This window comes from Meles meles, chromosome X, assembly GCF_922984935.1.
Source record: "Meles meles chromosome X, mMelMel3.1 paternal haplotype, whole genome shotgun sequence".
NCBI lineage: Eukaryota > Metazoa > Chordata > Mammalia > Carnivora > Mustelidae > Meles > Meles meles.
The window spans coordinates 60,841,393-60,855,955 of NC_060087.1; the positions used below are offsets into that span (position 1 = coordinate 60,841,393).

A 14,563-nucleotide genomic window follows, 5' to 3' on the forward strand; every position below is an offset into this window, starting at 1 on the left:
GTATAAGCAAACCACAAAGCGATACTACAAGATGACCCCATATTTGTTTGGCACAGGAGAATTTCTGGAAAGATATATCCAAGGTAGCAGCCGTGCTTGTCTCTGATATGTCGGATTATATGTTGTTTTCCTCTTTCCGTTTGTATGTTCTGATTTTTCACTGTGATAAACTTATTTTGCTTTTGTAATAAGAACAAAACAGCCTATGAGAAAGAAATGAAATTTGACTTTCTTTAAAAAGATTTTATTTATTTATTTGTCGGACAGAGAGGAAAAGAGAGCTGGTGCACATGAGCGGGGGGGGGGGGCGTGGGGGGGAGGAGCAGGGAGCCTGATGAGGGGCTTGATCCCAGGACCCCAGGATCATGACCTGAGCCAAAGGCAGATGCTTAACCGACTGAGCCACCCAGGTGTCTCGACTTTTTGTTTTGTTTTGTTTTGTTTCAAAGAGAGAGGTTGCGTGGAAGCCATGAGCAAGGAAGGGGAGCGGGAAAGGTAGCAGCCCACCACATCTCTGTCAGAGCCGATGGGAAGATGCATCAGTGCACCTTCTGCACCACAGAGCGCCCTCCCTGCAAAGGGAGGTTGGGTGTCCTGGAAAGCAGACTCTGGGATGGAGATGAGTACGCAGGAAGGTGAGGAGGAAGTCTCTGGGGATCACTAGCTGTGGCAAGTGGGTAAAGAAGCAGGATCGTGCAGGGGGATGCAGTACCTTGAACCACGGTCCTGACCAAGGCTTCAGTCAGTCTGAGTGGGGCTCCCTAGTGCTGGGACAGCCCCTCTCAGTCGTTCTTAGCTGGGATGAAGGAGCCACCCCAGGAAGGAGGTGTGACATGGGGCAAGGCAAACCCCAAGGAGGGCTCAGAGCACATCGCTGCCTTAAGGCCACTGCACCAACCCTTAGCAGAGTAAGTCGTTTTCTCTGTGGTAGGATCTGGGTGGCCCCTTGCAGCACCCACTAGAAGGGAAGAGTTGACCTCCATGAAGGACAAGGTTATAGGCAGATATTCGGGGGATTTTTCAAAGAGGAAAACGTTTCTCACTCAGGGGCCCGGTCCCTCCATCATTTGGAGCTCCGAACTCGGGTCCTGATCTGTCTCCTTCGGCAATGACCTTTGAGGCCCATAGATGGGCCGGCTTCTGGTTTAGATGTTTCCTAGGATCCAAAACATTTGGGCTTTGTCTACTAGGATCCTGTCATTGCTCTGGAATGCTGAGAGGGCAGGCGTATTATCGGCCTCGTTTTATCGATAAGGAAACCCAGATTCAGAGAGAAGATAGAGCTGGGTCGAGATGAGGCAGAGTCTCAGAGCCCGCTCTGTCCAAACCTAGGTCCCCTTTCCCTGGTAACACAGCTCCCTGGACTTCCAAGTGGTTTGTTCCATGGTCAAATGGACCAATCTCTTGTTCCTCGTTAACGCTGGACCAGACGGTTCCCCACGCCCACCCATCAGTCTTCAGAGGACCCACTCGCACTGCTACAAACTGCTGAGTGGAATTGGACTTCCTAGGTTCCACACAAAAGGGCCCTGACTCTCCTGGAAAGCTGCTCTCTTTGGAGAGGAGGAGAACTTTCTTGCACCGGGGACAGGCCTGAGCCTCCCCAGTCTGGGGGACCTGGGGAGGCAGGGGGCCACCTGGCCGAGCTGATCAAATTAACCTGTGAGATCCGTGGGCTGCAGGCACCAGGCACAAGAACTCAGCAGCGGGCTGCACAGCCTGACTGATTTATCAGTCCTTTGAATGGCTGATGTTGCATTTAGCTAATCGAGTCTGACATTGGCAGGAATGGGCCCTTTTTTTCAGGCAACCCTTTTGGGACGTGGTACTCCTTGGTGGCTGCCCAGCCGGTGCATAGGGAAGGGCGAGGGAAGGAGAAGAAGAGGCAAGTGACGGCACCCTTCCTGACCCCTCTAAGGACTGGTTTGGGGGTGGGGACCAGGGATTTCTAACCTGTGGACTGCTGCCGGCAGGCAGTGCCGTGCTGGGTAGCCATTCTCAGACGTGATCCTCAGAACCCTCAGCAGCTTGGGAATTTGTGAGAAATGCCAACTCGGGGACTCTATCCCAGATCTACTTGATTAGAAAGAAACTCCGGGAGCAGGGCCCAGCAGTCTGTGTTGTAATAAGCCCTCCAGGGAATTCTGAGGCTCACCGAAGTTTCAGACCCACTGTGGAGGAGTCATGAGCACAGACTCCTGGCACCAGCCACCTGGATTACTTGACTGCATGACTTTCGACAAAGCCATCTAACCTCCGTGTCTCAGTTGCTCACTCTTATGTTAGATGAGGGAAATAATAGGACCTGCCTTATAGGGTTGTTGTGAGGATTAAATTTGCAAAATGCCTAGAGCAATGCCCAAGACAACTGTTATTATTGGAAATAATGGAGCCTAGGACTTCTGTCTGCTCCCTTAGTGTGACAGTAATTCTAAGTAAAATACTAGATCGTAAAATTCCTGTGATTTTATAAGTAAAAAAAATAGTATAAAACTGTATCTTTCCTGAAATTGTTCTTATCTAAAGATGTGTGTGTGTATGGACAATGTAAAATCATAGGTGATTTCTTTCTCTAATCACCGACTTTTGAAATGTGGCTGACTAGGATATATCTTTGGAATCAAAACATTTGATACATTCATATTAAACACCCACATTAAAAACCATTCATTTGGGATGCCTGGGTGGCTCAGCCAGTTAAGCGGCTTCCTTCGGCTCAGGTCATGATCCCAGGGTCCTGGGATCGAGTCCCACATAGGGCTCCCTGCTCAGCGGGAAGCCTGCTTCTCCCTCTCCCTCTGCCCCTCCCCCTGCTTGTGCTTGCTCTCTCTCTCACTTTCTCTCTCAAATAAATAAAATCTTTAAAAAAAACACAAAACTTAAAAACCATGCAATTGAAAAACACTCCTAGAGGACTCAAGATACAGGATGGCCATACCTGGGTCCCAATCTCTACCCAGGGACAAGAGGGCAGTTCTGGGTTCATCAGGTCAAGTCAGAGCAAATCACAAGGTCCCTCAGGGTTAGAAGGGAAGAGATGTGAGCCAAAGTCTGGTCCAACTGAGGAACCTCAATAACAATACCAATGATTAGGGTGCCTGGGTGGCTCAGCTGGTTAAGCGTCTGACTTCTGCTCGGGTCGTGATCTCAGAGTCCTGGGATCAAGCCCCATGTCGGGCTCTTGCTCAGTGGGGAGTCTGCTTCTCCCTGTGCCCCTCTCCCTGCTCATGCTCTCTCTCTCTCTCTCAAATAAATAAAATCTTAACAAAAAAAAGTACCAAGGATGGTTGGCCCCAGGGAGGAGGCTGAGAGTTGGGTATGAGGACTGGGCAATGGACTCATCCTCAGGAAGGGAGAAAGAGGCCAGCTGAGAACCAGCATGGTCCTGGAAGCTGTGAGACAGCTGTGGAAAAGTCTCAACATTCGATGAGAACTTCAATGGGATCTTCGTCTCTAAAGGAATTGAGTACAGCTAGCCAGCAGGGTCCATATCTCCACCTTGCCACCTGCATATCTCTAGGTATCAGAGGACTCCTGATTGGGCTGTAAAATCCTGCCGCAGGTCCAGGAGAGCTGGCTTCAAGATCAGGACCCAGGTCAGGTTATTGGGATGAGTGTGTGGTAAGGCTAAAGCTCCATCCAGGTGTGCCACTCTCACCCCATTTTCCTCTTTTATTTTTTATTTATTTATTAAAAGATTTTATTTATGTATTTGACACAGAGAGAGGGAACACAAGCAGGGGGAGTGGGAGAAGGAGAAGCAGGCTTCCCACTGAGCAGGGAGTTAGATGCGGGACTCGATCCCAGAACCCTGGGATCATGACCTGAGCCAAAGGCAGCTGCTTAACTGACTGAGCCCCCCAGGTGCCGCTCATTTTCCTCTTTTAAACTAGAACAAAGACACTCCAGGAAGAGTCTACTAAGATCTGACTATGGTGCTTGTCTCTACAGAGTGTTTCCTTGCAGCCCGGGAAATAGTTTACTTTTCAGTGGTAGCCCACCTACTGATACATGGTCACTGTGGCATATTCTGTGATGCACTAGAATTTCTGCAGTGTATCACAAAGCTTCCCTGATCTCATGTCGCGGCCTTTGTTTTGGTGCTTGAGTATGATACCATGGTATGTTTCTGACTTTCCAAATTTCTTTTCTGTATTGGTCTTTATTTTTTTTTTAATTCTGTTTATTTATGAGAGAGAGAGAGAGAGAGAGAGAGAGAAGCATGAGCAGGGGAAGGAGAGCATGAGCAGAGGGAGAGGGAGAAGCAGACTCCCCCAGTGAGCAGGAACCCCGACACAGGGCTCGATCCTAGGACCCTGAGATCGTGACCTGAGCCAAAGGCAGGTGCTTAACCAACCGAGCCACCCGGGCTGTAATGAGCCTTACTGAGACCTAGTGCATGATACTATCAACCCACTTAAAATATACAGTTCCATGGGTTTTAGTATATGTAAAGAGTTGTGTCGCCATCACTACAATTTTAGAATATTTTCAGCATCCCGGAAAGAAATGCTGTACCCCATTTCCCCCCAACCCCTTCCCCAGCCCTAGGCAACCACTGATCCATTCTCTCTCTCTCTCTCTTTCTCTCTCTCTCTCTCTCTGGATTTGCTTATCTTAGATCTTGCTTATCTTAGACCTGTCATATAAATGGAATCATCCACTATGGGGCATAATGTGATTGGCTTCTTTCACGTGACCTGTTTTCACGGTTATTCCTTGTTGTAGCATGCATCAGTCCCTCATTCCTTTTTACGGCTGGATAACCTTCCATTGTATGGCTACACCGTATAATGGCATCTTGTCGATTTCTCCATTCACTAGTTGAGGCACATTTAGGTAGCTTCCACTTTTTGGCTATTGTAAACAATGCAGCGGTGACCATTTGGGTACACGGGTGTGTGTTTTCATTTCTCTTGGGAATATGCCTAGGAGTGGAAGTGCTGGGTCTTGGGACAATTCCGTATTCAAATACATTGGGGAACTGACATTTTCCAAAGCAGCCGCACCATGTCACATCCCCATCAGCAATGTGAGAGAGTACCAGTGTCTCCACGTCCTCATCAACATTAGTCTGACTCTTTGATTCTAGCCATCACAGCGGGCGTGAAGTGGGATCACGTTGTACTTCTTGTTTGCATTTTCTGAATGACTGCCAATGTTGATCATCTTTTTATTTGTTTGTGGACCATTTGTATATCTTCTTCAGAGAAACCTCTATTCAGATCCTTTGCCCATTTTTGAATTGGGTTCTTCGTCTTTTTATTATTGCTTCGTAAGCTGTATTTATATGCTCTGGATACAAGTCTCTCTGTCATTCTGCAGGCTGTCCTTTCGCGTTTTTCGTGGTGCTGTTTGTAACACAATTTTGTTAAATTTTGATGAGTTCCAATTTATCTATTATTTTCTTTTGTTGCTTGTGCTATTAGTGTCATATCGATGAAATCATTGCCTAATTCGGAGTCTCAAGTTTTACATGTGTATTTCCTTCTAAGTTTTATAATTTTAGCTGTCATATATAAGTCTTTGATCCATTTTGAGTTTAATTTTATATGAGTGTGAATAAACTTCAACTTCATTCTTTTGTGTGGGGAAGTCCAGTTGTCCCAGCACCACTTGTTGAAAAGACAGTTCTTTCTTCTTTGAATGGACTTGATACCCTTGTCAAAAAACAATTGGCAATAGATGTGTAAGTTTATTTCTGGACTCTCAATTGTGTTTCATTGATCTATATGTCTATCCTTATGCTATTAACACACAAGTTGGATTACTGTAGTTTGTATAACTTTATTTATTTATTTATTTATTAACTAAAGATTTTATTTATTTATTTGATAGATAGAGAGAGATCACAAGTAGGCAGAGAGGCAGGCCGAGAGAGAGGGAAGCAGGCTTCCTGCTGAGCAGAGAGCCTGATGCGGAGCTCGATCCCAGGACCCTGAGATCATGACCTGAGCCGAAGGCAGCGGCTTAACCCAATGAGCCACCCAGGTGCTCCTGTATAACTTTATTTAAAGATTTTATTTACTTATTTGACAGACAGAGATCACAAGTAGGCAGAGAGGCAGGCAGAGAGAGAGTGAGAGAAACAGGCTCCCCACTGAGCAGAGAGCCCCAAGTAGAGCTTGATCCCAGGACCCTGGGATCATGACCTGAGCTGAAGGCAGAGGCTTTAACCTACTGAACCACCCAGGTGCCCCAAGTTCCATCTGTATACCGTTTTGAAATCAGGAAGTGTGGGAGTCCTCCAACTTTGTTCTTCTTCAAGATTGTTTTGGCCATGCTGGGCCCCTTGGATTTCATATAAATTTTGGTATCAGCTTGTCGATTTCTACAAAGCATCTAGCTGGGCTTCTGATAGGGATTTCATTGATTCTGTGGATCATTTGGGGGAGTATTGCCATCTTAACAATATTAAGTATTTCCACCCATGAAAATGGGATATCTTGGGGCACCTGGGTGGCTCAGTGGGTTAAGCCACTGCCTTCGGCTCAGGTCATGATCTCGGGGTCCTGAGATCGAGTCCTGCATCGGGCTCTCTGCTTGGCAGGGAGCCTGCTTCCCTCTCTCTCTCTCTGCCTGCCTCTCTGTCTGCTTGTGATCTCTCTCTGTCAAATAAATAAATAAAATCTTTAAAAAAAAAAAAAGAAAATGGGATATCTTTCCACTCGTTTCAGTCTTCCTTAATCTCTTTCAACACATTTTATAAGTTTTCAGTGTATGAGTCTTGTACCACTTTTATTTCATTTATTTTAAGTGTTTTATTCTTTTGATGATATCTTAAATTATTTTCCTAATTTATTTCAGATTGTTCATTGCAAATGTATAGTAATAAAAATTTTTATATTGTGGGATGGCTGTGTGGCACAGTCGCTTTTAAGTGTCTGACTCTTGGCTTTAGCTCAGGCTGTGACCTAAGTATGGTGAGATCAAGCCTTGCATGGGGCTCCATGTTCAGCATGGAGTCTGCTTGTGACTCTCTCTCTCCCTCTCCCTCTGCCTCACCCCCCTGTGCTCGCTCTCTCTCAAATAAATAAATAAAATCATAAAAAATTTTATATTGACTTCATATCCTATAACCTTGTTGAACGCAGTTATTAACTCTGTCTTCTGGCAGATTCTTTAGGATTTCTATATGTAAGATCATGTAATCTATGCAGATAATTTACTTCTTTCTTTGCACTCTTTCCAATGCCTTCTAATTCTTTTTCTTATCAAGTTGCTCTGGCTATAACCTCCAGTCCATGTTGAGTAGAAGTGGTGAGAGTGAACACCCTTGTCTTATTCCTGATTTTGGAGGGGAAGAGCTTCTAGGGTTTCACCATTATGATGCTGTTGTGGGTTTTTCATAGATACTTTTTGTCAGCTTGAGGAAGTTCCTTTCTATTACTAATGTGTTGAGTGTTTGGGTTTTTTTTTTTTTTTTTTTTCGTTTTTATCATAAAAGGGTGTTGGATTTTGTCAAATCCCTTTTCTCTGTCTATTGAGGTAATTACGTTTCTGTTTTTTATTGTACTGATATGCTGTATTTCATCAATTGATTTTCAGATGTTACAAGTTTGCTTTCCTGGGATAAATCATATTGGCCATGGTTTATGATCTTCTTTATCTATTGCTGGATTTGGTTTGCTAGTGTTTTGTTGAAGAATTTTGTGGTCATATTTATAAGAGATATTGGTCTGTAGTTTTCATATCCAGTGATGTTTTTGTCCAGTTTGGGTATCAGGGTAACATTGACCTCATAGAATGAGTTGAGAAGTGTTAGACTATGAATGAGTTTGTGAAGAATTGACATTAATTCTTCTTTCAGTGTTTGGTAGAATTCACAAAAGAAGCCGTATGTATCTGAACTTTTCTTTGAAGTTAGTTTTTCTTTTTTTTAGATTTTATTTATTTATTGAGAGAGAGAGAGAGAGAGAGAGTGAGCAGGCAAGGAGCAGAGAGAGGGAGGGAAAGAGTTACAAGCAGACTCCACGCTGAGTATGGAGCCTTACAGGGGTCACGATCTCACGACCCTGGGATCGCGACCTGAGCTGAAATCAAGAGTCAGAGGCTTAACCGACTGAACTACCCAGGTACCCTTTTTTGTGGGTAGTTTTTTTAAAAGATTTTGTTTATTTGAGAGATAGAGAGAGTATGAGAGAGAGATCATGAGCAGGGGGGAAGGGCAGAGGGAGAAGCAGACTCACCACTGAGCAGGGACCCTGGGATCATGACTTGAGCTGAAGGCAGCTACTTAACTGACTGAGCCACCCAAGGAACATTTTGTGGGTAGTTTTGATTACTAATTCAAGTCTTTACTTATTATAGGTTTATTTGGAGTTTCTGTTTATTCTTCAGTCATTTTCAATAGTTGTCGTCTTTCTAGAAACGTATGCATTTCATCTAAGTTACATAATTTGTCGTACAGTTGTTCATAGTTATTCTTTATAATCCTTTAGATTTCCAGTTTGACTGTAATGTCCCCTCTGTCATTTCCAATTTTAGTAGCTGAGGTCTTCTTTCCTTTACTCTTAGTCAGTCTGGCTACCCAAAGATCTTTTGTATCCTCATTTGGTCCTCAGTCTCCTTCTGCCTTGACCAACCAAAGAACATACACATATTTCTTTTATAGTAAATTTAAGTCTTCTTCATATTCCAGTATATGGAGCTCTCAGCCTGCCCCTTGCCCCCAAAGCATACTGTTCTGTTCCCTTAAATAACTGAGGTAGATTCATTTTTTTTAAAGGTAGATTCATTCTGAACTGGCTTCTCTATGAGCCAATGGCTGTAGTTCATAAGGCTCTCATAATTTGACCCTCTCACTTTGGAAAATGAGCTGCAGCCTTTTAATGCACATGGCCATTGACCAAGTGTTGCTCATTTCTGAGTACATATCAGGGCCCAGGGAAGAGAAGAAGGCAGCAGACCCTGGCCAGCGGGGACCCCCAAGCAAGGTACTGTGAGTAGGCTTGGGGCCTGGTTTTTCTGAACAGTGCTCTCGTCGAGTCTTGAATGGGAATAGAAGCAAGTTAAAAAGGCAGAAGCCTACTGCTGTTCTGACCATTTGTCTCCTTGGCCACAGTGCCCAGGACGGAGCTGCTGTGGTTGGCGTGGACTCAGCTGACAGGTGGCAAAGTCAGGAAGTCAGGAAAAAAAAAAGCATTTGGTATTTTGGGAAAGTGTCGATTCCAACTGTTGTTCTGGGATACACGGCACAGTTGTCTTTCCCCTTCCTCTCTGTGAGCCCTAAAGCCTGGCCAGGATGCTAGGGGAGAAGAATTCATGAGCTCAGAAAATGTCTTGGAGCTTATTAAATAGCCACTGAAAGATTATTTCCAGACTAATGAGATATCTGTGTGTGCAAGCGGGTCCAAATCGTAAAATGGAACAAAACCCACCAAGATTTCACTGGTAAGGAAGTGGCCACAGATCAAGTCTCCGGGATGCGTGTGTGGTGAGCTTTAAACTCAAACCAAGTGTGACAGCCTTGTCCCCACCCTGGGCTGCTGATTCAGGACCAAGAGGAAGAGGGAGCTGCCAGACTTCATGATTTCTATAAACACTTCTTGAAAGAGAAACCACACACTTGTCTTTCTGCCAGCCCGCAGCTTCTCCTCACCGCTGACAGTCCAGGCATTGTTTTTTCTGGGACATCCGAGGGCAGGGCTCCTTAACTTGACCTCCGTGCCCCTCAAAGGGCCGCGTGGAGAGAATTTAGGGGACATCTATGAACTTGGATGGGAAAACGATTTGATCTTTTTTTTCCCACTAAGCTCGAACGGAAATTTAGCATTTCTTCAAATTTGGAGTGTGGGCAACAAGCCATAATAGTATTAGCAGTATCTGTTACTTTAGCACCGATAGAAATCACAACACCATGTCACATTACAGTCGTATCTCCAAAAAAAGTTACTTATGCTCCTCATCTCTTTGAAACTTCTCCCTCTAGCCATGCCACTAACTCTTGTGATTTGATGCCTTATTAAAGCAGTCGTATAGCTCGACCACAATTTCTTAAAACATTTTAGAACTGTTTCAGTATGATTGGTTTCCTTTGTAATTCCATGTATTTTATTTTATGCACCTGAACACATTATCCTGAGAAGCGGCTTCACCAACTGCTGAGAGGGATCTTTGACTTGAAAGAGACTAAGCCCCCTGCCCTGGATCTTGGCGCTCGCCTGCTCTGCTGGCCTTGTATTACTGGAGGACTCATAGCACTTGCATGCTAGTGCTATGGCATTGTGCAAGTTAAACTATCCATGCCATTTCTTTTCTTTTAATTATTATTTTATTTATTTATTTGAGAGAGAGAGAATGCATGAGCGCATGAGCAGGGAAGGGGGTCAGTGGGAGAGGGAGAAGCAGGCTTCCCACCGAGCCGAGCAGGGATCCCGACGCTGGGCTCGATCCCAGGCCCCAATCCCAGGCCCCTGGCATGATGATCTGAGCTGAAGGCAGACACTTGACCGACTGAGCCACCCAGGTGCCCCGCCCCCATTTCCAAGCCATTTCTTAACCCGCCAAAGGGGACTAAGAACACTACCTACTTTATATGGTTGTTGTAATCATTCAGTGAGATAATAAATGGAAAGCACTTAGTGCCCAAGAAGTAATAAGTGCTAGTAAGTATTAGCAATTTTTATTGTTGTTGGTTCATATCAGTTATTTTGCCAGTGCATACTATTAGTATCTCTAATTTCAGAAAATGGAAATGGGGCTTAGAGAGGTGAAATAACCAACCCAAGGGTATCCAACAAGGAAGTGGCAGAGACAGGGTTCAAAGGCAGATCTGTGCAATCCTCAAGGCCAGTGGAGGCTCCTCTCCACCACACCGCTGAGAGGGAGTGAGATGGGGGCCACCAATAGGTGGTCAGTTGGGAATGAACAACAAGCTTTGCAAACACTTGCTTTCTCTTACTCAACTCGTTCCAGCTGTCCACACCTCCAGCTTGATTGGGATGTGGGGGAACATAGTGCTTACCTACCCTCAGCCCTCAGCCAGAACTTAGGAGACCAGTACTCCTTCCAAAGTCTACTGCCAAGGTAGCCCCCACTTGCAAGGGGGACAAATGCATGTTCTCACACTAAATAGCAAACAGCCTCGCAGCAACAAATCTGCTTGGGATCCTGAACCAGCCTCCACTCCCAACTGGAACTTGAGCTTCACAGAAGGGTTGGGGACAGGGAGGCAAGGGAAGGCTCAGAAGGGCAAGAGTTTGTCTGGGAAGCAAAGGCAGCTTTGTGCCAGAAGTGGGCTTTGAGCTGAGAAGATAGCCAGTTGGAGTGGGGCCAGGAGAGCTGATGAATTCTTAAGGCAGAGAGTATAGGATGTGCAAAGGCCCGGAGGCATGAAAGGGCCAGGTACATAAGGAAAGAAGGGAGTGTAACTCAGGATGTCTGGGGTTTGAACTGAATGGAAGAGGGAAGAATGATGGCATGGGTAGTTTACGACCAAGCAATGAAGAATGCCAGAATCAGATCCCCAAGTCTTCCAATAGAGGAAGGAGAGACCTTGAAAAGTTTTTCAATAGGAGCAACAGGACCAGATTTGTGTGTTCAAAGAACCATGCCCACCCACCCCTGAAGTGTATGGGAAGGTGGATTGATTAGAAGGGGGTAGAGACTACTAGAAGTTGGTGAGCCTGGCTGGGAAGCTACCTCAGTAGTCCAGGTGAGAGATGAGGAGAGGCTGCACTGTGGGGGAGAAGTCTGGAACTTCTGGACATTCTCTCTAGTTCTTGTGTCCAGTCACATTGTCTAGGTGGTGAGAAACAGGTAGAACTGCAATTGCTGGGGGCACTTGCCCTCCTCAAGTTTGGTCTGTGTGTTTGTTGGGGGGGGGGGTGTCTCATGAAACAGGGCTTCCTTAGAACAGAGGACAATTGCCATGAATTCACACTCTGACACCTTCCCCTTGAGCCTCTTTCTCCTGTTAACAGCCCACAGCAAGAGCAAAATAAAAAGCCAGGACCCTACTTTCTGGCACCCTTGTCTCAGGGGAGTCGCTGAGGTGAGGTCTCTTCTCCCACCCCCTTTGGGTGACAGGCAGGAAGGGGAGAGGGGATGTCAGGAGCAAGTCAGAGCCCACCCTCTGTGAGAGGAAATATCCACCCTCCCGGAGCTTTTCAGCAGACTGTTTTCTTCCAATTAGGTCCCACTGTTACCATGGCAACTGAGATCCCTGGGCTTTGTGTTTCTGTGTCTGTTGAGTCCCTGGGGAGAAGTGGCCTGCTGAGCTTTCTCTCCTCTCCTCAGGATACAGGAAGTGCTAGCCAGAGGTGGAGCCTCCCAGCCCCATTTAGGGGGTAATCTCTTGCTTCCTTAATGTCTGTCGTACCTGGGGAGAGGCCAAGGCTCCACACGAGTCAGTTCTGGTGGTCAAAGTTAAAGGCTAAGGCTCCAGTGAACCAGATTTCTCAAGGCTGGAATTCTGCATCCATCCTACAGCACATCTCTTTCAAAGGTGCAGTCTGAGGGCACCTGAGTGACTCAGTGGGTTAAACGTCTGGTTCTGGTTTCGGCTCAGGTCATGATCCCAGGGCCCTGGGATCAAGCCCCGCATCGGGGGCTCTTTGCTCTCCCCTTCCTCCTGTTTGTGCGCTCCTTCTCTCTCTCTCAAATAAATAAATAAAATCCTTTTTTAAAAAATACAATCTCCAGAAGGGGCAAGCTCACACCAGACCACGGCACAAGCTGGGGGACTGTTGCACAAATATTTCGTGATCACTTACTATGGCTAGTACGGGATCTCCAGGCTGCTTTCTGCTCCAGGGAGCTCTAAGAGAAGGCTCAAAACCAAACTGGCCATTAAATGTTGCCTGGGATAGCCTGGGATGTCCCCAAGGCTCTTTTCTGCAGGAGGCTAGGCATTAACATTACATTAACATTGCCTAGGGAGCTTTTTAGAAATAGAAATTCCTAGAGATTCTGATTCCATCATTGTGGGCATGAGTGGAGAGTAGAGGTGAAGAGTTCTGGGTATCCAGCCGCTGGAGCTCACAGTCCAAGTCAAATGAGTGACCTTGAGCTGCCATTTCCTCGCAGAACGAATGATGGAACAGTGGGGCCCGCTTTACAGGCAGCAAGATATTCTCTGCCTTCTTCCACCCCTTGGCAACAGGGTTTTTTAAAATTTTAATCCAGCAGCCCATTTATTCACTCAAGTTATGCATCAAGCTAGGTTTGAGATCCTACTGTGTACCCAGACTTGTGCTGGGCACAAGGGACCCCTCAGTCACTAGACAGATGAGGACGCTGTGGCCTGAGTAGGAATGGGATTCATGCAAGCTCCCAAAATGAGTCCGTGGCAGGGCCGGACAGGAATCCTGGGCTCTTTCCCCTACACTCACAGGGCGTGTGGCTGCAGGGGTATGGAGCAAGTCTCCCCCTATTCTTATTTTCCCCCACCTGCTCTAATGGGCCACGGCAAAATCTAGGCTCACCTATCCCTACTTGTGATGGCATGAGAAACTCTGGGGGTGCTAGAGACCTTATCTGGCCCCCTGAGGCAGAATGGACAGCCCCAGGGCTGACTGAGGTAGCCTACAGTGCCACAGCCCTGTCTCTCCCCAAGAAGGGGCAGTCAGCCACACACTAGCACATACTTATGGCCTTATACTCAGCACCTCACTCTGCAAAACTTTCCCTGCTGGGCAGAGCTCGCCACCCGTCTGGTTCTCACAGAGCCCCCCAGAGACAGTGCCCCTGATGCATAGATCTGGCTGCTTTGGCAAAGACCCAGTGTCCAGTCAGGTTGAGACCTCAGCTCCTCAGCGGGCTTCCTTGGGATCAGCATGGCGTTATTAGAGGTGAGAGGGTATGGCTTTGGGAGTCACAGAGGCCCGAGTCCCCGCATGGAACCTAATATCGCTGAGATTCAGATCCTTCAGCTCTCAAAGGAGACAGGTTAACCTGCTGTACTGGCTTGTGGGAATGAAATGAGATTTGTTGTCGAAAGTGCCCGCTACATGCTGGTTCCCCGCTCCCTCCATGCCTTCCTCTCTCTTAAAGGGGCAAAGCAGATGTGCTTCTGAAACAGGGCTTTGTTTCTCACTGTGCTCTGTAAGCAGGGGAGGCCCTGGGACCCAGGGAGTGGAGGCAAAGAGCTCTGACTAATGGGCGGCTGTGGAGCTGTGGGAAAGCCACTAGCCCCTGTGACTTCTCCTCTCTAAGCCTTTGTTCCCTCATCTGTAGGAGGGGGATAAGGCGGCGGTGGATGTGAGGTGCCCAGTGTTAACACTGGTACCTGGGAGGGGGCTTAGTAAACACTCCCACCCACTGTCCCAGGGCTGGGGGTGGGGGAATTCCAATTCATAGCTGGGAAACGGTAGCAAATCCAAGAAGGGGATTCAGTTTCTTCTGACCCCAGAGTCTTCCAGGAGCAGTGAAATCTTGAGAAGTGGAATCTTGCTGGGAGGGAGGGTCTGTGTGTGAACTGCTCTGGGCTAGCGGATGGGCCACAGTCCGCTCGGTTATGTCCGGTAGCACCACCTAGTGCCCCAAAGTGGAAGGGCCCTCCCGCCTCACCCGCCCTGGCCTCCCACCCCCCCCTTCAATGTCATGTGCGTGTGCGTGTGCG

The 14,563-nt window shown here is 46.9% G+C and overlaps 1 protein-coding gene across 2 annotated transcripts in view; it reads left to right on the forward strand.

Annotated features, from left to right (window-relative positions):
• Window positions 1-14,563, forward strand: part of NHSL2 (NHS like 2) — a 78,595-nt gene that overhangs the window by 37,090 nt on the left and 26,942 nt on the right. The gene's annotated exons all lie outside the window — the stretch shown is intronic.